Source organism: Lissotriton helveticus, chromosome 1_1 (assembly GCF_964261635.1).
Source record: "Lissotriton helveticus chromosome 1_1, aLisHel1.1, whole genome shotgun sequence".
NCBI classification, from domain to species: Eukaryota; Metazoa; Chordata; class Amphibia; order Caudata; family Salamandridae; genus Lissotriton; species Lissotriton helveticus.
Window position 1 is genome coordinate 66,081,020 of NC_136057.1, and position 21,251 is coordinate 66,102,270.

Here is a 21,251-nt window from a genome sequence, read left to right on the forward strand (position 1 = left end):
AGACATCAAGAACTACAATGAATGGATCACCACCTGCACCGACACTCTGGACCCCCTCAAGCACAGAAGCACCTAACGAAAGAAACCAAAAATTTCAATGAATGGATCACCACCTGCACCAACACCCAGGACTCTCAAGCACAGGAGCAACCTAAAAGAAGACATCAAGAACTGCAATGAATTGATCACCACCTGCACCGACACCCTGGACCCCCTCAAGCACAGCAGCAACCTAATGGAAAACCTCGAGAACTACAATGAATGGATCACCACCTGCACAGACACCCTGGACCCCCTCAAGCACAGCAGCAACCTAATGGAAGACATTGAGAACTGCAATGAATGGATCACCACCTGCACCGACAACCTGGACCCCCTCAAGCAAAGCAGGAACCTAAGGGAAGACATTAATAACTGCAATGAATGGATCACCACCTGCATCAACACCCTGGCCCCTTCAAGCATACCAATAATTTACAACAAGGGGTGGTGATGGACAGAGTCTCTGAATTAAGCAGAGTACTCTCACCCAGTCAAGAGATCAGGGCTAGATCCAACACCGTTTTTTAGCTCATTGCACCATCCCAGTTTCAGAACCTGGCTGTATGCAAATTAGTCTGTCCCTGGCCCAGTGCATCATGGGAACAGGGCAGACCAGACTACAAAAGCCAATTCTTACACTGGGAAGGAAACAAGCTTCCGGGGACCGGTTTCTGCCATTTCAGGCGTCTTCGGCCCGGCTTGCTTGAATCATGATGGTGCAATGAGCAAGGGACTCACATCTGAGTATACCCTTCCACGCTTAGGGTGGACAAAATAATTTACAACAAGGGGTGGTGATGGACAGAGTCTCTGAATTAAGCAGAGTACTCTCACCCAGTCAAGAGATCAGGGCTAGATCCAACACCGTTTTTTAGCTCATTGCACCATCCCAGTTTCAGAACCTGGCTGTATGCAAATTAGTCTGTCCCTGGCCCAGTGCATCATGGGAACAGGGCAGACCAGACTACAAAAGCCAATTCTTACACTGGGAAGGAAACAAGCTTCCGGGGACCGGTTTCTGCCATTTCAGGCGTCTTCGGCCCGGCTTGCTTGAATCCTGATGGTGCAATGAGCAAGGGACTCACATCTGAGTATACCCTTCCACGCTTAGGGTGGACAAAATAATTTACAACAAGGGGTGGTGATGGACAGAGTCTCTGAATTAAGCAGAGTACTCTCACCCAGTCAAGAGATCAGGGCTAGATCCAACACCGTTTTTTAGCTCATTGCACCATCCCAGTTTCAGAACCTGGCTGTATGCAAATTAGTCTGTCCCTGGCCCAGTGCATCATGGGAACAGGGCAGACCAGACTACAAAAGCCAATTCTTACACTGGGAAGGAAACAAGCTTCCGGGGACCGGTTTCTGCCATTTCAGGCGTCTTCGGCCCGGCTTGCTTGAATCCTGATGGTGCAATGAGCAAGGGACTCACATCTGAGTATACCCTTCCACGCTTAGGGTGGACAAAATAATTTACAACAAGGGGTGGTGATGGACAGAGTCTCTGAATTAAGCAGAGTACTCTCACCCAGTCAAGAGATCAGGGCTAGATCCAACACCGTTTTTTAGCTCATTGCACCATCCCAGTTTCAGAACCTGGCTGTATGCAAATTAGTCTGTCCCTGGCCCAGTGCATCATGGGAACAGGGCAGACCAGACTACAAAAGCCAATTCTTACACTGGGAAGGAAACAAGCTTCCGGGGACCGGTTTCTGCCATTTCAGGCGTCTTCGGCCCGGCTTGCTTGAATCCTGATGGTGCAATGAGCAAGGGACTCACATCTGAGTATACCCTTCCACGCTTAGGGTGGACAAAATAATTTACAACAAGGGGTGGTGATGGACAGAGTCTCTGAATTAAGCAGAGTACTCTCACCCAGTCAAGAGATCAGGGCTAGATCCAACACCGTTTTTTAGCTCATTGCACCATCCCAGTTTCAGAACCTGGCTGTATGCAAATTAGTCTGTCCCTGGCCCAGTGCATCATGGGAACAGGGCAGACCAGACTACAAAAGCCAATTCTTACACTGGGAAGGAAACAAGCTTCCGGGGACCGGTTTCTGCCATTTCAGGCGTCTTCGGCCCGGCTTGCTTGAATCCTGATGGTGCAATGAGCAAGGGACTCACATCTGAGTATACCCTTCCACGCTTAGGGTGGACAAAATAATTTACAACAAGGGGTGGTGATGGACAGAGTCTCTGAATTAAGCAGAGTACTCTCACCCAGTCAAGAGATCAGGGCTAGATCCAACACCGTTTTTTAGCTCATTGCACCATCCCAGTTTCAGAACCTGGCTGTATGCAAATTAGTCTGTCCCTGGCCCAGTGCATCATGGGAACAGGGCAGACCAGACTACAAAAGCCAATTCTTACACTGGGAAGGAAACAAGCTTCCGGGGACCGGTTTCTGCCATTTCAGGCGTCTTCGGCCCGGCTTGCTTGAATCCTGATGGTGCAATGAGCAAGGGACTCACATCTGAGTATACCCTTCCACGCTTAGGGTGGACAAAATAATTTACAACAAGGGGTGGTGATGGACAGAGTCTCTGAATTAAGCAGAGTACTCTCACCCAGTCAAGAGATCAGGGCTAGATCCAACACCGTTTTTTAGCTCATTGCACCATCCCAGTTTCAGAACCTGGCTGTATGCAAATTAGTCTGTCCCTGGCCCAGTGCATCATGGGAACAATGCAGACCAGACTACAAAAGCCAATTCTTACACTGGGAAGGAAACAAGCTTCCGGGGACCGGTTTCTGCCATTTCAGGCGTCTTCGGCCCGGCTTGCTTGAATCCTGATGGTGCAATGAGCAAGGGACTCACATCTGAGTATACCCTTCCACGCTTAGGGTGGACAAAATAATTTACAACAAGGGGTGGTGATGGACAGAGTCTCTGAATTAAGCAGAGTACTCTCACCCAGTCAAGAGATCAGGGCTAGATCCAACACCGTTTTTTAGCTCATTGCACCATCCCAGTTTCAGAACCTGGCTGTATGCAAATTAGTCTGTCCCTGGCCCAGTGCATCATGGGAACAGGGCAGACCAGACTACAAAAGCCAATTCTTACACTGGGAAGGAAACAAGCTTCCGGGGACCGGTTTCTGCCATTTCAGGCGTCTTCGGCCCGGCTTGCTTGAATCCTGATGGTGCAATGAGCAAGGGACTCACATCTGAGTATACCCTTCCACGCTTAGGGTGGACAAAATAATTTACAACAAGGGGTGGTGATGGACAGAGTCTCTGAATTAAGCAGAGTACTCTCACCCAGTCAAGAGATCAGGGCTAGATCCAACACCGTTTTTTAGCTCATTGCACCATCCCAGTTTCAGAACCTGGCTGTATGCAAATTAGTCTGTCCCTGGCCCAGTGCATCATGGGAACAGGGCAGACCAGACTACAAATCCAATTCTTACACTGGGAAGGAAACAAGCTTCCGGGGACCGGTTTCTGCCATTTCAGGCGTCTTCGGCCCGGCTTGCTTGAATCCTGATGGTGCAATGAGCAAGGGACTCACATCTGAGTATACCCTTCCACGCTTAGGATGGACAAAATAATTTACAACAAGGGGTGGTGATGGACAGAGTCTCTGAATTAAGCAGAGTACTCTCACCCAGTCAAGAGATCAGGGCTAGATCCAACACCGTTTTTTGGCTCATTGCACCATCCCAGTTTCAGAACCTGGCTGTATGCAAATTAGTCTGTCCCTGGCCCAGTGCATCATGGGAACAGGGCAGACCAGACTACAAAAGCCAATTCTTACACTGGGAAGGAAACAAGCTTCCGGGGACCGGTTTCTGCCATTTCAGGCGTCTTCGGCCCGGCTTGCTTGAATCCTGATGGTGCAATGAGCAAGGGACTCACATCTGAGTATACCCTTCCACGCTTAGGGTGGACAAAATAATTTACAACAAGGCAGGTGTGGCAGGGTATACTCAGACATGAGTCCCTTTCTCACTGCTCCATCAGGATTCAAGCAAGCCGGTAGCTTGTCTCTTTTCTGGTGAAGAATTGGCTTGGTAGTTTGGTCTGCCCTGTTCCCATGATGCACTGGGCCAGGGACAGACTAATTTGCATATAGCCAGGTTCTGAGCTGGGATGGGGCAGTGAGATAAATAACGGTGATGGATCAAGCCCTGATCTTTGGACTGGGTAAGAGTGGTCTGCTTAATTCAGACACTCTGTTCATCACCACCCCCTTTTCTGTATCGTTTTTGGCCACTTTAGGTGTGGCAGGGTATACTCAGACATGAGTCCCTTTCTCACTGCTCCATCAGGATTCAAGCAAGCCGGGCCGAAGAGGCTGAAATGCCAGAAACCGGTCCCCGGTAGCTTGTCTCCTTTCTGGTGAAGAATTGGCTTGGTAGTTTGGTCTGCCCTGTTCCCATGATGCACTGGGCCAGGGACAGACTAATTTGCATATAGCCAGGTTCTGAGCTGGGATGGGGCAGTGAGATAAATAACGGTGATGGATCAAGCCCTGATCTTTGGACTGGGTAAGAGTGGTCTGCTTAATTCAGACACTCTGTTCATCACCACCCCCTTTTCTGTATCGTTTTTGGCCACTATAGGTGTGGCAGGGTATACTCAGACATGAGTCCCTTTCTCACTGCTCCATCAGGATTCAAGCAAGCCGGGCCGAAGAGGCTGAAATGCCAGAAACCGGTCCCCGGTAGCTTGTCTCCTTTCTGGTGAAGAATTGGCTTGGTAGTTTGGTCTGCCCTGTTCCCATGATGCACTGGGCCAGGGACAGACTAATTTGCATATAGCCAGGTTCTGAGCTGGGATGGGGCAGTGAGATAAATAACGGTGATGGATCAAGCCCTGATCTTTGGACTGGGTAAGAGTGGTCTGCTTAATTCAGACACTCTGTTCATCACCACCCCCTTTTCTGTATCGTTTTTGGCCACTATAGGTGTGGCAGGGTATACTCAGACATGAGTCCCTTTCTCACTGCTCCATCAGGATTCAAGCAAGCCGGGCCGAAGAGGCTGAAATGCCAGAAACCGGTCCCCGGTAGCTTGTCTCCTTTCTGGTGAAGAATTGGCTTGGTAGTTTGGTCTGCCCTGTTCCCATGATGCACTGGGCCAGGGACAGACTAATTTGCATATAGCCAGGTTCTGAGCTGGGATGGGGCAGTGAGATAAATAACGGTGATGGATCAAGCCCTGATCTTTGGACTGGGTAAGAGTGGTCTGCTTAATTCAGACACTCTGTTCATCACCACCCCCTTTTCTGTATCGTTTTTGGCCATTATAGGTGTGGCAGGGTATACTCAGACATGAGTCCCTTTCTCACTGCTCCATCAGGATTCAAGCAAGCCGGGCCGAAGAGGCTGAAATGCCAGAAACCGGTCCCCGGTAGCTTGTCTCCTTTCTGGTGAAGAATTGGCTTGGTAGTTTGGTCTGCCCTGTTCCCATGATGCACTGGGCCAGGGACAGACTAATTTGCATATAGCCAGGTTCTGAGCTGGGATGGGGCAGTGCGATAAATAACGGTGATGGATCAAGCCCTGATCTTTGGACTGGGTAAGAGTGGTCTGCTTAATTCAGACACTCTGTTCATCACCACCCCCTTTTCTGTATCGTTTTTGGCCACTATAGGTGTGGCAGGGTATACTCAGACATGAGTCCCTTTCTCACTGCTCCATCAGGATTCAAGCAAGCCGGGCCGAAGAGGCTGAAATGCCAGAAACCGGTCCCCGGTAGCTTGTCTCCTTTCTGGTGAAGAATTGGCTTGGTAGTTTGGTCTGCCCTGTTCCCATGATGCACTGGGCCAGGGACAGACTAATTTGCATATAGCCAGGTTCTGAGCTGGGATGGGGCAGTGAGATAAATAACGGTGATGGATCAAGCCCTGATCTTTGGACTGGGTAAGAGTGGTCTGCTTAAATCAGACACTCTGTTCATCACCACCCCCTTTTCTGTATCGTTTTTGGCCACTATAGGTGTGGCAGGGTATACTCAGACATGAGTCCCTTTCTCACTGCTCCATCAGGATTCAAGCAAGCCGGGCCGAAGAGGCTGAAATGCCAGAAACCGGTCCCCGGTAGCTTGTCTCCTTTCTGGTGAAGAATTGGCTTGGTAGTTTGGTCTGCCCTGTTCCCATGATGCACTGGGCCAGGGACAGACTAATTTGCATATAGCCAGGTTCTGAGCTGGGATGGGGCAGTGAGATGAATAACGGTGTTGGATCAAGCCCTGATCTTTGGACTGGGTAAGAGTGGTCTGCTTAATTCAGACACTCTGTTCATCACCACCCCCTTTTCTGTATCGTTTTTGGCCACTATAGGTGTGGCAGGGTATACTCAGACATGAGTCCCTTTCTCACTGCTCCATCAGGATTCAAGCAAGCCGGGCCGAAGAGGCTGAAATGCCAGAAACCGGTCCCCGGTAGCTTGTCTCCTTTCTGGTGAAGAATTGGCTTGGTAGTTTGGTCTGCCCTGTTCCCATGATGCACTGGGCCAGGGACAGACTAATTTGCATATAGCCAGGTTCTGAGCTGGGATGGGGCAGTGAGATAAATAACGGTGATGGATCAAGCCCTGATCTTTGGACTGGGTAAGAGTGGTCTGCTTAATTCAGACACTCTGTTCATCACCACCCCCTTTTCTGTATCATTTTTGGCCACTATAGGTGTGGCAGGGTATACTCAGACATGAGTCCCTTTCTCACTGCTCCATCAGGATTCAAGCAAGCCGGGCCGAAGAGGCTGAAATGCCAGAAACCGGTCCCCGGTAGCTTGTCTCCTTTCTGGTGAAGAATTGGCTTGGTAGTTTGGTCTGCCCTGTTCCCATGATGCACTGGGCCAGGGACAGACTAATTTGCATATAGCCAGGTTCTGAGCTGGGATGGGGCAGTGAGATAAATAACGGTGATGGATCAAGCCCTGATCTTTGGACTGGGTAAGAGTGGTCTGCTTAATTCAGACACTCTGTTCATCACCACCCCCTTTTCTGTATCCTTCAAGCATACCAGCAGCAACCTATTGGAAGACATTAAGAACTGCAATGAATGGATCACTATCTGCATCAACACCCTGGACCCCCTCAAGCTCAGCAGCAACCTAACACAAGACTTCAAGAACTTCAATGAATGGATCACCACCTGCACCGACACCCTGGATACCCTCAAGCACAGCAGCAACCTTAAAGAAGACATCAAGAACTTCAATGAATTGATCACCACCTGCACCGACACCCTGGACCCCCTCAAGCACAGCAGCAACCTAATGGAAGACATCAAGAACTACAATGAATGGATCACCACCTGCACAGACACTCTGGACCCCCTCAAGCACAGAAGCACCTAACGAAAGATGCCAAAAACTGCAATGAATGGATCACCACCTGCACCAACACCCTGGACCCCTCAAGCACAGGAGCAACCTAAAGGAAGACATCAAGAACTGCAATGAAACGATCACCACCTAGACTGACAACCTGGACCCCCTCAAGCACAGCAGGAACATAAGGGAAGACTTTAATAACTGCAGTGAATGGATCACCACCTGCATCAACACCCTGGACCCCCTCAAGTACAGCAGCAACCTAACGGAAGACACCAAGAACTGTAATGAAAGGATCACCTCCTGCACCGACACCCTGCACCCCCTCAAGCACAGCAGCAACCTAACAGAAGACATCAAGATCTACAATGAATGAATCACCACCTCCACCAACACCCTGGACCCCCTCACGCAGACCAGCAACCTAATAGAAGACATCAAATAATTCATTGAACGGATCACCACCTGCACCGACACCTGGGACCCCCTCACGCACAGCAGCAACCTAACGGAAGACATCAAGAACTGCTATGAATGGATCACCACCCGCAGTAACACCCTGGCCCCCTCAAGCATACCAGCAGCAACCTAATGGAAGACATCAAGAACTGCAATGAATGGATCACCACCTGCACCGACACCCTGGACACCCTCAAGCACAGCAGCAACCTAATGCAAGACTTCAAGAACTTCATTGAATGGATCACCACCTGCACCGACACCCTGGACCCCCTCAAGCACAGCAGCAACCTAACAGAAGATATAAAGAACTTCAATGAATGGATCACCACCTGCAGCAACACCCTGGACCCCCTCAAGCACAGCAGCAACCTAATCGAAGACATCAAGAACTACAATGAATGGATCACCACCTGCACCGACACTCTGGACCCCCTCAAGCACAGAAGCACCTAACGAAAGAAACCAAAAATTTCAATGAATGGATCACCACCTGCACCAACACCCAGGACTCTCAAGCACAGGAGCAACCTAAAGGAAGACATCAAGAACTGCAATGAATGGATCACCACCTGCACCGACAACCTGGACCCCCTAATGCACAGCAGCAACCTAACGGAAGACATCAAGAACTGCAATGAATGGATCACCACCTGCACCGACACCCTGGACACCCTCAAGCACAGCAGCAACCTAATGCAAGACTTCAAGAACTTCATTGAATGGATCACCACCTGCACCGACACCCTGGACCCCCTCAAGCACAGCAGCAACCTAACAGAAGATATAAAGAACTTCAATGAATGGATCACCACCTGCAGCAACACCCTGGACCCCCTCAAGCACAGCAGCAACCTAATCGAAGACATCAAGAACTACAATGAATGGATCACCACCTGCACCGACACTCTGGACCCCCTCAAGCACAGAAGCACCTAACGAAAGAAACCAAAAATTTCAATGAATGGATCACCACCTGCACCAACACCCAGGACTCTCAAGCACAGGAGCAACCTAAAAGAAGACATCAAGAACTGCAATGAATTGATCACCACCTGCACCGACACCCTGGACCCCCTCAAGCACAGCAGCAACCTAATGGAAAACCTCGAGAACTACAATGAATGGATCACCACCTGCACAGACACCCTGGACCCCCTCAAGCACAGCAGCAACCTAATGGAAGACATTGAGAACTGCAATGAATGGATCACCACCTGCACCGACAACCTGGACCCCCTCAAGCAAAGCAGGAACCTAAGGGAAGACATTAATAACTGCAATGAATGGATCACCACCTGCATCAACACCCTGGCCCCTTCAAGCATACCAATAATTTACAACAAGGGGTGGTGATGGACAGAGTCTCTGAATTAAGCAGAGTACTCTCACCCAGTCAAGAGATCAGGGCTAGATCCAACACCGTTTTTTAGCTCATTGCACCATCCCAGTTTCAGAACCTGGCTGTATGCAAATTAGTCTGTCCCTGGCCCAGTGCATCATGGGAACAGGGCAGACCAGACTACAAAAGCCAATTCTTACACTGGGAAGGAAACAAGCTTCCGGGGACTGGTTTCTGCCATTTCAGGCGTCTTCGGCCCGGCTTGCTTGAATCCTGATGGTGCAATGAGCAAGGGACTCACATCTGAGTATACCCTTCCACGCTTAGGGTGGACAAAATAATTTACAACAAGGGGTGGTGATGGACAGAGTCTCTGAATTAAGCAGAGTACTCTCACCCAGTCAAGAGATCAGGGCTAGATCCAACACCGTTTTTTAGCTCATTGCACCATCCCAGTTTCAGAACCTGGCTGTATGCAAATTAGTCTGTCCCTGGCCCAGTGCATCATGGGAACAGGGCAGACCAGACTACAAAAGCCAATTCTTACACTGGGAAGGAAACAAGCTTCCGGGGACCGGTTTCTGCCATTTCAGGCGTCTTCGGCCCGGCTTGCTTGAATCCTGATGGTGCAATGAGCAAGGGACTCACATCTGAGTATACCCTTCCACGCTTAGGGTGGACAAAATAATTTACAACAAGGGGTGGTGATGGACAGAGTCTCTGAATTAAGCAGAGTACTCTCACCCAGTCAAGAGATCAGGGCTAGATCCAACACCGTTTTTTAGCTCATTGCACCATCCCAGTTTCAGAACCTGGCTGTATGCAAATTAGTCTGTCCCTGGCCCAGTGCATCATGGGAACAGGGCAGACCAGACTACAAAAGCCAATTCTTACACTGGGAAGGAAACAAGCTTCCGGGGACCGGTTTCTGCCATTTCAGGCGTCTTCGGCCCGGCTTGCTTGAATCCTGATGGTGCAATGAGCAAGGGACTCACATCTGAGTATACCCTTCCACGCTTAGGGTGGACAAAATAATTTACAACAAGGGGTGGTGATGGACAGAGTCTCTGAATTAAGCAGAGTACTCTCACCCAGTCAAGAGATCAGGTCTAGATCCAACACCGTTTTTTAGCTCATTGCACCATTCCAGTTTCAGAACCTGGCTGTATGCAAATTAGTCTGTCCCTGGCCCAGTGCATCATGGGAACAGGGCAGACCAGACTACAAAAGCCAATTCTTACACTGGGAAGGAAACAAGCTTCCGGGGACCGGTTTCTGCCATTTCAGGCGTCTTCGGCCCGGCTTGCTTGAATCCTGATGGTGCAATGAGCAAGGGACTCACACCTGAGTATACCCTTCCACGCTTCGGGTGGACAAAATAATTTACAACAAGGGGTGGTGATGGACAGAGTCTCTGAATTAAGCAGAGTACTCTCACCCAGTCAAGAGATCAGGGCTAGATCCAACACCGTTTTTTAGCTCATTGCACCATCCCAGTTTCAGAACCTGGCTGTATGCAAATTAGTCTGTCCCTGGCCCAGTGCATCATGGGAACAGGGCAGACCAGACTACAAAAGCCAATTCTTACACTGGGAAGGAAACAAGCTTCCGGGGACCGGTTTCTGCCATTTCAGGCGTCTTCGGCCCGGCTTGCTTGAATCCTGATGGTGCAATGAGCAAGGGACTCACATCTGAGTATACCCTTCCACGCTTAGGGTGGACAAAATAATTTACAACAAGGGGTGGTGATGGACAGAGTCTCTGAATTAAGCAGAGTACTCTCACCCAGTCAAGAGATCAGGGCTAGATCCAACACCGTTTTTTAGCTCATTGCACCATCCCAGTTTCAGAACCTGGCTGTATGCAAATTAGTCTGTCCCTGGCCCAGTGCATCATGGGAACAGGGCAGACCAGACTACAAAAGCCAATTCTTACACTGGGAAGGAAACAAGCTTCCGGGGACCGGTTTCTGCCATTTCAGGCGTCTTCGGCCCGGCTTGCTTGAATCCTGATGGTGCAATGAGCAAGGGACTCACATCTGAGTATACCCTTCCACGCTTAGGGTGGACAAAATAATTTACAGCAAGGGGTGGTGATGGACAGAGTCTCTGAATTAAGCAGAGTACTCTCACCCAGTCAAGAGATCAGGGCTAGATCCAACACCGTTTTTTAGCTCATTGCACCATCCCAGTTTCAGAACCTGGCTGTATGCAAATTAGTCTGTCCCTGGCCCAGTGCATCATGGGAACAGGGCAGACCAGACTACAAAAGCCAATTCTTACACTGGGAAGGAAACAAGCTTCCGGGGACCGGTTTCTGCCATTTCAGGCGTCTTCGGCCCGGCTTGCTTGAATCCTGATGGTGCAATGAGCAAGGGACTCACATCTGAGTATACCCTTCCACGCTTAGGGTGGACAAAATAATTTACAACAAGGGGTGGTGATGGACAGAGTCTCTGAATTAAGCAGAGTACTCTCACCCAGTCAAGAGATCAGGGCTAGATCCAACACCGTTTTTTAGCTCATTGCACCATCCCAGTTTCAGAACCTGGCTGTATGCAAATTAGTCTGTCCCTGGCCCAGTGCATCATGGGAACAATGCAGACCAGACTACAAAAGCCAATTCTTACACTGGGAAGGAAACAAGCTTCCGGGGACCGGTTTCTGCCATTTCAGGCGTCTTCGGCCCGGCTTGCTTGAATCCTGATGGTGCAATGAGCAAGGGACTCACATCTGAGTATACCCTTCCACGCTTAGGGTGGACAAAATAATTTACAACAAGGGGTGGTGATGGACAGAGTCTCTGAATTAAGCAGAGTACTCTCACCCAGTCAAGAGATCAGGGCTAGATCCAACACCGTTTTTTAGCTCATTGCACCATCCCAGTTTCAGAACCTGGCTGTATGCAAATTAGTCTGTCCCTGGCCCAGTGCATCATGGGAACAGGGCAGACCAGACTACAAAAGCCAATTCTTACACTGGGAAGGAAACAAGCTTCCGGGGACCGGTTTCTGCCATTTCAGGCGTCTTCGGCCCGGCTTGCTTGAATCCTGATGGTGCAATGAGCAAGGGACTCACATCTGAGTATACCCTTCCACGCTTAGGGTGGACAAAATAATTTACAACAAGGGGTGGTGATGGACAGAGTCTCTGAATTAAGCAGAGTACTCTCACCCAGTCAAGAGATCAGGGCTAGATCCAACACCGTTTTTTAGCTCATTGCACCATCCCAGTTTCAGAACCTGGCTGTATGCAAATTAGTCTGTCCCTGGCCCAGTGCATCATGGGAACAGGGCAGACCAGACTACAAAAGCCAATTCTTACACTGGGAAGGAAACAAGCTTCCGGGGACCGGTTTCTGCCATTTCAGGCGTCTTCGGCCCGGCTTGCTTGAATCCTGATGGTGCAATGAGCAAGGGACTCACATCTGAGTATACCCTTCCACGCTTAGGGTGGACAAAATAATTTACAACAAGGGGTGGTGATGGACAGAGTCTCTGAATTAAGCAGAGTACTCTCACCCAGTCAAGAGATCAGGACTAGATCCAACACCGTTTTTTGGCTCATTGCACCATCCCAGTTTCAGAACCTGGCTGTATGCAAATTAGTCTGTCCCTGGCCCAGTGCATCATGGGAACAGGGCAGACCAGACTACAAAAGCCAATTCTTACACTGGGAAGGAAACAAGCTTCCGGGGACCGGTTTCTGCCATTTCAGGCGTCTTCGGCCCGGCTTGCTTGAATCCTGATGGTGCAATGAGCAAGGGACTCACATCTGAGTATACCCTTCCACGCTTAGGGTGGACAAAATAATTTACAACAAGGCAGGTGTGGCAGGGTATACTCAGACATGAGTCCCTTTCTCACTGCTCCATCAGGATTCAAGCAAGCCGGTAGCTTGTCTCTTTTCTGGTGAAGAATTGGCTTGGTAGTTTGGTCTGCCCTGTTCCCATGATGCACTGGGCCAGGGACAGACTAATTTGCATATAGCCAGGTTCTGAGCTGGGATGGGGCAGTGAGATAAATAACGGTGATGGATCAAGCCCTGATCTTTGGACTGGGTAAGAGTGGTCTGCTTAATTCAGACACTCTGTTCATCACCACCCCCTTTTCTGTATCGTTTTTGGCCACTTTAGGTGTGGCAGGGTATACTCAGACATGAGTCCCTTTCTCACTGCTCCATCAGGATTCAAGCAAGCCGGGCCGAAGAGGCTGAAATGCCAGAAACCGGTCCCCGGTAGCTTGTCTCCTTTCTGGTGAAGAATTGGCTTGGTAGTTTGGTCTGCCCTGTTCCCATGATGCACTGGGCCAGGGACAGACTAATTTGCATATAGCCAGGTTCTGAGCTGGGATGGGGCAGTGAGATAAATAACGGTGATGGATCAAGCCCTGATCTTTGGACTGGGTAAGAGTGGTCTGCTTAATTCAGACACTCTGTTCATCACCACCCCCTTTTCTGTATCGTTTTTGGCCACTATAGGTGTGGCAGGGTATACTCAGACATGAGTCCCTTTCTCACTGCTCCATCAGGATTCAAGCAAGCCGGGCCGAAGAGGCTGAAATGCCAGAAACCGGTCCCCGGTAGCTTGTCTCCTTTCTGGTGAAGAATTGGCTTGGTAGTTTGGTCTGCCCTGTTCCCATGATGCACTGGGCCAGGGACAGACTAATTTGCATATAGCCAGGTTCTGAGCTGGGATGGGGCAGTGAGATAAATAACGGTGATGGATCAAGCCCTGATCTTTGGACTGGGTAAGAGTGGTCTGCTTAATTCAGACACTCTGTTCATCACCACCCCCTTTTCTGTATCGTTTTTGGCCACTATAGGTGTGGCAGGGTATACTCAGACATGAGTCCCTTTCTCACTGCTCCATCAGGATTCAAGCAAGCCGGGCCGAAGAGGCTGAAATGCCAGAAACCGGTCCCCGGTAGCTTGTCTCCTTTCTGGTGAAGAATTGGCTTGGTAGTTTGGTCTGCCCTGTTCCCATGATGCACTGGGCCAGGGACAGACTAATTTGCATATAGCCAGGTTCTGAGCTGGGATGGGGCAGTGAGATAAATAACGGTGATGGATCAAGCCCTGATCTTTGGACTGGGTAAGAGTGGTCTGCTTAATTCAGACACTCTGTTCATCACCACCCCCTTTTCTGTATTGTTTTTGGCCACTATAGGTGTGGCAGGGTATACTCAGACATGAGTCCATTTCTCACTGCTCCATCAGGATTCAAGCAAGCCGGGCCGAAGAGGCTGAAATGCCAGAAACCGGTCCCCGGTAGCTTGTCTCCTTTCTGGTGAAGAATTGGCTTGGTAGTTTGGTCTGCCCTGTTCCCATGATGCACTGGGCCAGGGACAGACTAATTTGCATATAGCCAGGTTCTGAGCTGGGATGGGGCAGTGAGATAAATAACGGTGATGGATCAAGCCCTGATCTTTGGACTGGGTAAGAGTGGTCTGCTTAATTCAGACACTCTGTTCATCACCACCCCCTTTTCTGTATCGTTTTTGGCCACTATAGGTGTGGCAGGGTATACTCAGACATGAGTCCCTTTCTCACTGCTCCATCAGGATTCAAGCAAGCCGGGCCGAAGAGGCTGAAATGCCAGAAACCGGTCCCCGGTAGCTTGTCTCCTTTCTGGTGAAGAATTGGCTTGGTAGTTTGGTCTGCCCTGTTCCCATGATGCACTGGGCCAGGGACAGACTAATTTGCATATAGCCAGGTTCTGAGCTGGGATGGGGCAGTGAGATAAATAACGGTGATGGATCAAGCCCTGATCTTTGGACTGGGTAAGAGTGGTCTGCTTAATTCAGACACTCTGTTCATCACCACCCCCTTTTCTGTATCGTTTTTGGCCACTATAGGTGTGGCAGGGTATACTCAGACATGAGTCCCTTTCTCACTGCTCCATCAGGATTCAAGCAAGCCGGGCCGAAGAGGCTGAAATGCCAGAAACCGGTCCCCGGTAGCTTGTCTCCTTTCTGGTGAAGAATTGGCTTGGTAGTTTGGTCTGCCCTGTTCCCATGATGCACTGGGCCAGGGACAGACTAATTTGCATATAGCCAGGTTCTGAGCTGGGATGGGGCAGTGAGATAAATAACGGTGTTGGATCAAGCCCTGATCTTTGGACTGGGTAAGAGTGGTCTGCTTAATTCAGACACTCTGTTCATCACCACCCCCTTTTCTGTATCGTTTTTGGCCACTATAGGTGTGGCAGGGTATACTCAGACATGAGTCCCTTTCTCACTGCTCCATCAGGATTCAAGCAAGCCGGGCCGAAGAGGCTGAAATGCCAGAAACCGGTCCCCGGTAGGTTGTCTCCTTTCTGGTGAAGAATTGGCTTGGTAGTTTGGTCTGCCCTGTTCCCATGATGCACTGGGCCAGGGACAGACTAATTTGCATATAGCCAGGTTCTGAGCTGGGATGGGGCAGTGAGATAAATAACGGTGATGGATCAAGCCCTGATCTTTGGACTGGGTAAGAGTGGTCTGCTTAATTCAGACACTCTGTTCATCACCACCCCCTTTTCTGTATCATTTTTGGCCACTATAGGTGTGGCAGGGTATACTCAGACATGAGTCCCTTTCTCACTGCTCCATCAGGATTCAAGCAAGCCGGGCCGAAGAGGCTGAAATGCCAGAAACCGGTCCCCGGTAGCTTGTCTCCTTTCTGGTGAAGAATTGGCTTGGTAGTTTGGTCTGCCCTGTTCCCATGATGTACTGGGCCAGGGACAGACTAATTTGCATATAGCCAGGTTCTGAGCTGGGATGGGGCAGTGAGATAAATAACGGTGATGGATCAAGCCCTGATCTTTGGACTGGGTAAGAGTGGTCTGCTTAATTCAGACACTCTGTTCATCACCACCCCCTTTTCTGTATCCTTCAAGCATACCAGCAGCAACCTATTGGAAGACATTAAGAACTGCAATGAATGGATCACTATCTGCACCAACACCCTGGACCCCCTCAAGCTCAGCAGCAACCTAACACAAGACTTCAAGAACTTCAATGAATGGATCACCACCTGCACCGACACCCTGGATACCCTCAAGCACAGCAGCAACCTTAAAGAAGACATCAAGAACTTCAATGAATTGATCACCACCTGCACCGACACCCTGGACCCCCTCAAGCACAGCAGCAACCTAATGGAAGACATCAAGAACTACAATGAATGGATCACCACCTGCACAGACACTCTGGACCCCCTCAAGCACAGAAGCACCTAACGAAAGATGCCAAAAACTGCAATGAATGGATCACCACCTGCACCAACACCCTGGACCCCTCAAGCACAGGAGCAACCTAAAGGAAGACATCAAGAACTGCAATGAAACGATCACCACCTAGACTGACAACCTGGACCCCCTCAAGCACAGCAGGAACATAAGGGAAGACTTTAATAACTGCAGTGAATGGATCACCACCTGCATCAACACCCTGGACCCCCTCAAGTACAGCAGTAACTTAACGGAAGACACCAAGAACTGTAATGAAAGGATCACCTCCTGCACCGACACCCTGCACCCCCTCAAGCACAGCAGCAACCTAACAGAGGACATCAAGATCTACAATGAATGAATCACCACCTCCACCAACACCCTGGACCCCCTCACGCAGACCAGCAACCTAATAGAAGACATCAAATAATTCATTGAACGGATCACCACCTGCACCGACACCTGGGACCCCCTCACGCACAGTAGCAACCTAACGGAAGACATCAAGAACTGCTATGAATGGATCACCACCCGCAGTAACACCCTGGCCCCCTCAAGCATACCAGCAGCAACCTAATGGAAGACATCAAGAACTGCAATGAATGGATCACCACCTGCACCGACACCCTGGACACCCTCAAGCACAGCAGCAACTTAATGCAAGACTTCAAGAACTTCATTGAATGGATCACCACCTGCACCGACACCCTGGACCCCCTCAAGCACAGCAGCAACCTAACAGAAGATATAAAGAACTTCAATGAATGGATCACCACCTGCAGCAACACCCTGGACCCCCTCAAGCACAGCAGCAACCTAATCGAAGACATCAAGAACTACAATGAATGGATCACCACCTGCACCGACACTCTGGACCCCCTCAAGCACAGAAGCACCTAACGAAAGAAACCAAAAATTTCAATGAATGGATCACCACCTGCACCAACACCCAGGACTCTCAAGCACAGGAGCAACCTAAAGGAAGACATCAAGAACTGCAATGAATGGATCACCACCTGCACCGACAACCTGGACCCCCTAATGCACAGCAGCAACCTAACGGAAGACATCAAGAACTGCAATGAATGGATCACCACCTGCACCGACACCCTGGACACCCTCAAGCACAGCAGCAACCTAATGCAAGACTTCAAGAACTTCATTGAATGGATCACCACCTGCACCGACACCCTGGACCCCCTCAAGCACAGCAGCAACCTAACAGAAGATATAAAGAACTTCAATGAATGGATCACCACCTGCAGCAACACCCTGGACCCCCTCAAGCACAGCAGCAACCTAATCGAAGACATCAAGAACTACAATGAATGGATCACCACCTGCACCGACACTCTGGACCCCCTCAAGCACAGAAGCACCTAACGAAAGAAACCAAAAATTTCAATGAATGGATCACCACCTGCACCAACACCCAGGACTCTCAAGCACAGGAGCAACCTAAAGGAAGACATCAAGAACTGCAATGAATGGATCACCACCTGCACCGACAACCTGGACCCCCTAATGCACAGCAGCAACCTAACGGAAGACATCAAGAACTGCAATGAATGGATCACCACCTGCACCGACACCCTGGACACCCTCAAGCACAGCAGCAAACTAACAGAAGACATCAAGAACTTCAATGAATGAATCACCAAGTGCATCAACACCCTGGATCCCCGAGCACGGCAGCAACCTAGCAGAACACATCAAGAACTTCAATGAATGGATCACCACCTGCACTGACACCCTGGACCCCTAGGAACTTCAACGAATGGATCACCACCTGCACCAACACCTTGGACCCCCTCAAGCACAGAAGCACCTAACAAAAGACACCAAAAACTGCAATGAATAGATCACCACCTGCACCAACACCCAGGACCCACCCTCATGCACAGCAGCAACCTAACGGAAGACATCAAAAACTTCAATGAATGAATCACCACCTGCACCTACACCCTGGACCCCTTTAAGCACAGCAGCAACCTAACGGAAGACATCAAGAACTTCAATGAATGTATCACCACCTGCACCAACACCCTGGACCCCTCAAGCACAGCAGCAACCTAACGGAAGACATCAAGAACAGCTATGAATGGATCACCACCTGCATCGACACCCTGGACACCCTCAAGCACAGCAGCAACCTAACGGAAGACATCAAGAACTTCAATGAATGGATCTTCACCTGCACCAACACCCTGGACCCCCTCAAGCACCGCAGCAACCTAATGGAAGACATCAATCAATCAATCAATCAATCAATCACAGCATTTATAAAGCGCACTACTCACCCGGTGGGTCTCAAGGCGCTAGGGGAGGGGAGGTCCGCTACTGCTCGAACAGCCAGGTCTTGAGCTGTTTCCTGAAGGCGAGGTGGTCCTGGGTCAGGCGGATGTGGTTCGGGAGGGAGTTCCAGGTCTTGGCGGCCAGGTAGGAGAAGGACCTTCCTCCTGTGGTGGCTCTTCGGATGCGGGGGACGGCGGCGAGGGCGTGGCCGGTCGTTCGAAGTTGGCGTGTGGGAGCGTAGAAGTTGAGGCGGCTGTTGAGGTATCCTGGGCCTTGGTTGTGTAGGGCCTTGTGTGCGTGGGTGAGGAGACGGAAGGTGATTCTCTTGTTGACCGGTAGCCAGTGCAGATCTTTCAGGTGTCCAGAGATGTGGCTGCGACGGGGGATGTCCAGGATGAGTCGTGCTGAGGCATTCTGGATCCGCTGGAGTCTCTTCTGGAGTTTGGCGGTGGTTCCGGCGTAGAGGGAGTTGCCGTAGTCCAGGCGGCTGGTGAGGAGGGCCTGGGTGACCGTCTTCCTGGTCTCGGTGGGGATCCACCGGAAGATCTTACGTAGCATGCGCAGGATGTTGAAGCATGACGAGGAGACGGCGTTGACTTGTCTGGTCATGGAGAGGGAGGAGTCCAGGATGAAGCCCAGGTTGCGTGCGTGGTCTGTTGGTTTGGGTGCGCTGCCTAGGGCGGGGGGCCACCAGGAGTCGTCCCGGGTGGAGGGTGAGGATCCCAGGATGAGAAATTCCGTCTTGTCTGAGTTCAGTTTCAAGCGGCTGGTCATCATCCACTCGGCTACGTCTTTCATCCCTTCGTGTAGGTTGGCTCTGGCGGTGGCGGGGTCGTTGGTGAGGGAGCGGATCAGCTGGGTGTCATCGGCGTAGGAGATGATGTTGAGGTTGTGTTGGCGTGCGATGGCTGCGAGGGGGCTCATGTAGACGTTGAAGAGGGTTGGGCTGAGCGAGGAGCCTTGAGGAACGCCGCAGATGACTTCGGTGGCTTCTGATGTGAACGGGGGGAGGCGGACTCTCTATGTCCTTCCGGCGAGGAACGAGGTGATCCATTCCAGTGCCTTCTCCTGGATTCCGACGTTGCTGAGGCGCTGCACTAGGGTACGGTGGCAGACAGTGTCGAAGGCCGCGGAGAGGTCTAGGAGGATGAGGGCCGCTGTTTCTCCGTTGTCGAGCAGGGCTCGGATGTCATCGGTAGCTGCGATCAGGGCGGTCTCGGTGCTGTGGTTGGCCCGGAAGCCAGACTGCTAGAGGTCGAGGGATCCGTTCGTCTCGAAGAAGGCGGCCAGCTGCTTGTTGACGGTCTTCTCGATGACTTTTGCAGGAAACGGGAGCAGCGAAATGGGGCAGTAGTTCTTGAGGTCGGAGGGGTCGGCTGATGGCTTCTTGAGTAGAGCGCTGAGTTCGGCGCGCTTCCAGCTCTCCGGGAAGGTAGCGGTGTCGAAGGAGGTGTTGATGATGTCCCGCAGGTGGGGTGCGATGACGGCGTCGGCCTTGTTGAAGACGTGGTGAGGGCAGGGGTCGGTCGGAGATCCGGAGTGGATGGAGTTCATCGTGCGGATGGTGTCTTCGGTGCTGATCGGGGTCCAGGCGCGGAGGGTGGTGGTGGGGGGCGGTGGTTCGGTCGTGGCGTGCGTCGGTTGGGAGCTGAAGCTGTTGTGTATGTCCGTGATCTTGTTGTGGAAGTAGGAGGCGAGGGAGTTGCGGAGGTCTTGCGAAGGGGTGATGTCGCTGTTTCCGGCGTTGGGGTTGGAGAGCTCTTTGACGATGTTGAAGAGTTCCTTGCTGTTGTGGGCGTTGTTGTCCAGTCGTTCCTTGAATCCAGTTTTCTTGGTGGCGTGGATCAGTTGGTGGTGTTTTCGGGTGGCGAGCTTGAGGGCAGTCATGTTGTTCGGTGTTGGGTCTCTGCGCCAGGCTTTCTCGAGGGCTCGGCAGTTCTTCTTGGAGCTCTTGAGTTCGTCGGTGAACCATGGAGCTTTCTTGCTGCCGGGTCTGCTAGGCGGGGTCTTCAGAGGGGCGAGGTCGTCTGCGCAGTTGCTGATCTACTTCTGGAGGTTGGTGGCCGCCTGGCTTGGGTTCGTTGAGCTGGTGGGAGGGTTACTGCTCAGGGAAGTCGCGAGCTGGTCGGCTGTGATCTTGTTCCAGCTTCTGCGTGCAACCTGTTGCTGGTGGTGGTGGATCGTGGTCCTTCTGAAGCTGAAGTAGACGCAGCTGTGGTCAGTCCAGTGGAGTCCGGTGGCGTGGCTGAAGGCGATGTCCTTGCTGGATGAGAAGACGGGGTCGAGTGTGTGTCCGGCGTAGTGGGTGGGGGTGGTTACCAGCTGCTTGAGACCGAGGTTGGTGAGGTTGTCCAGCAGGGTGGTGGTGTTGCGGTCGTTGTTGTTCTCCAGGTGGAAGTTGAGGTCCCCGAGGAGGATGTAGTCAGCGGAGGCGAGGGCATGTGGGCTGATGAAGTTGGCGATGTCTTCGCTGAATTGTGTGCGTGGTCCCGGGGGTCTGTAGATGAGGGTGCCTCTGAGGGTGGTCTTGGGGTCGATATGGATCTGGAAGTGCAGGTGTTCGGCGGGTGCGAGGGTGTCGTCGGTGTTGGACGTGATGCGGATGGAGTTCCTGTGGATGA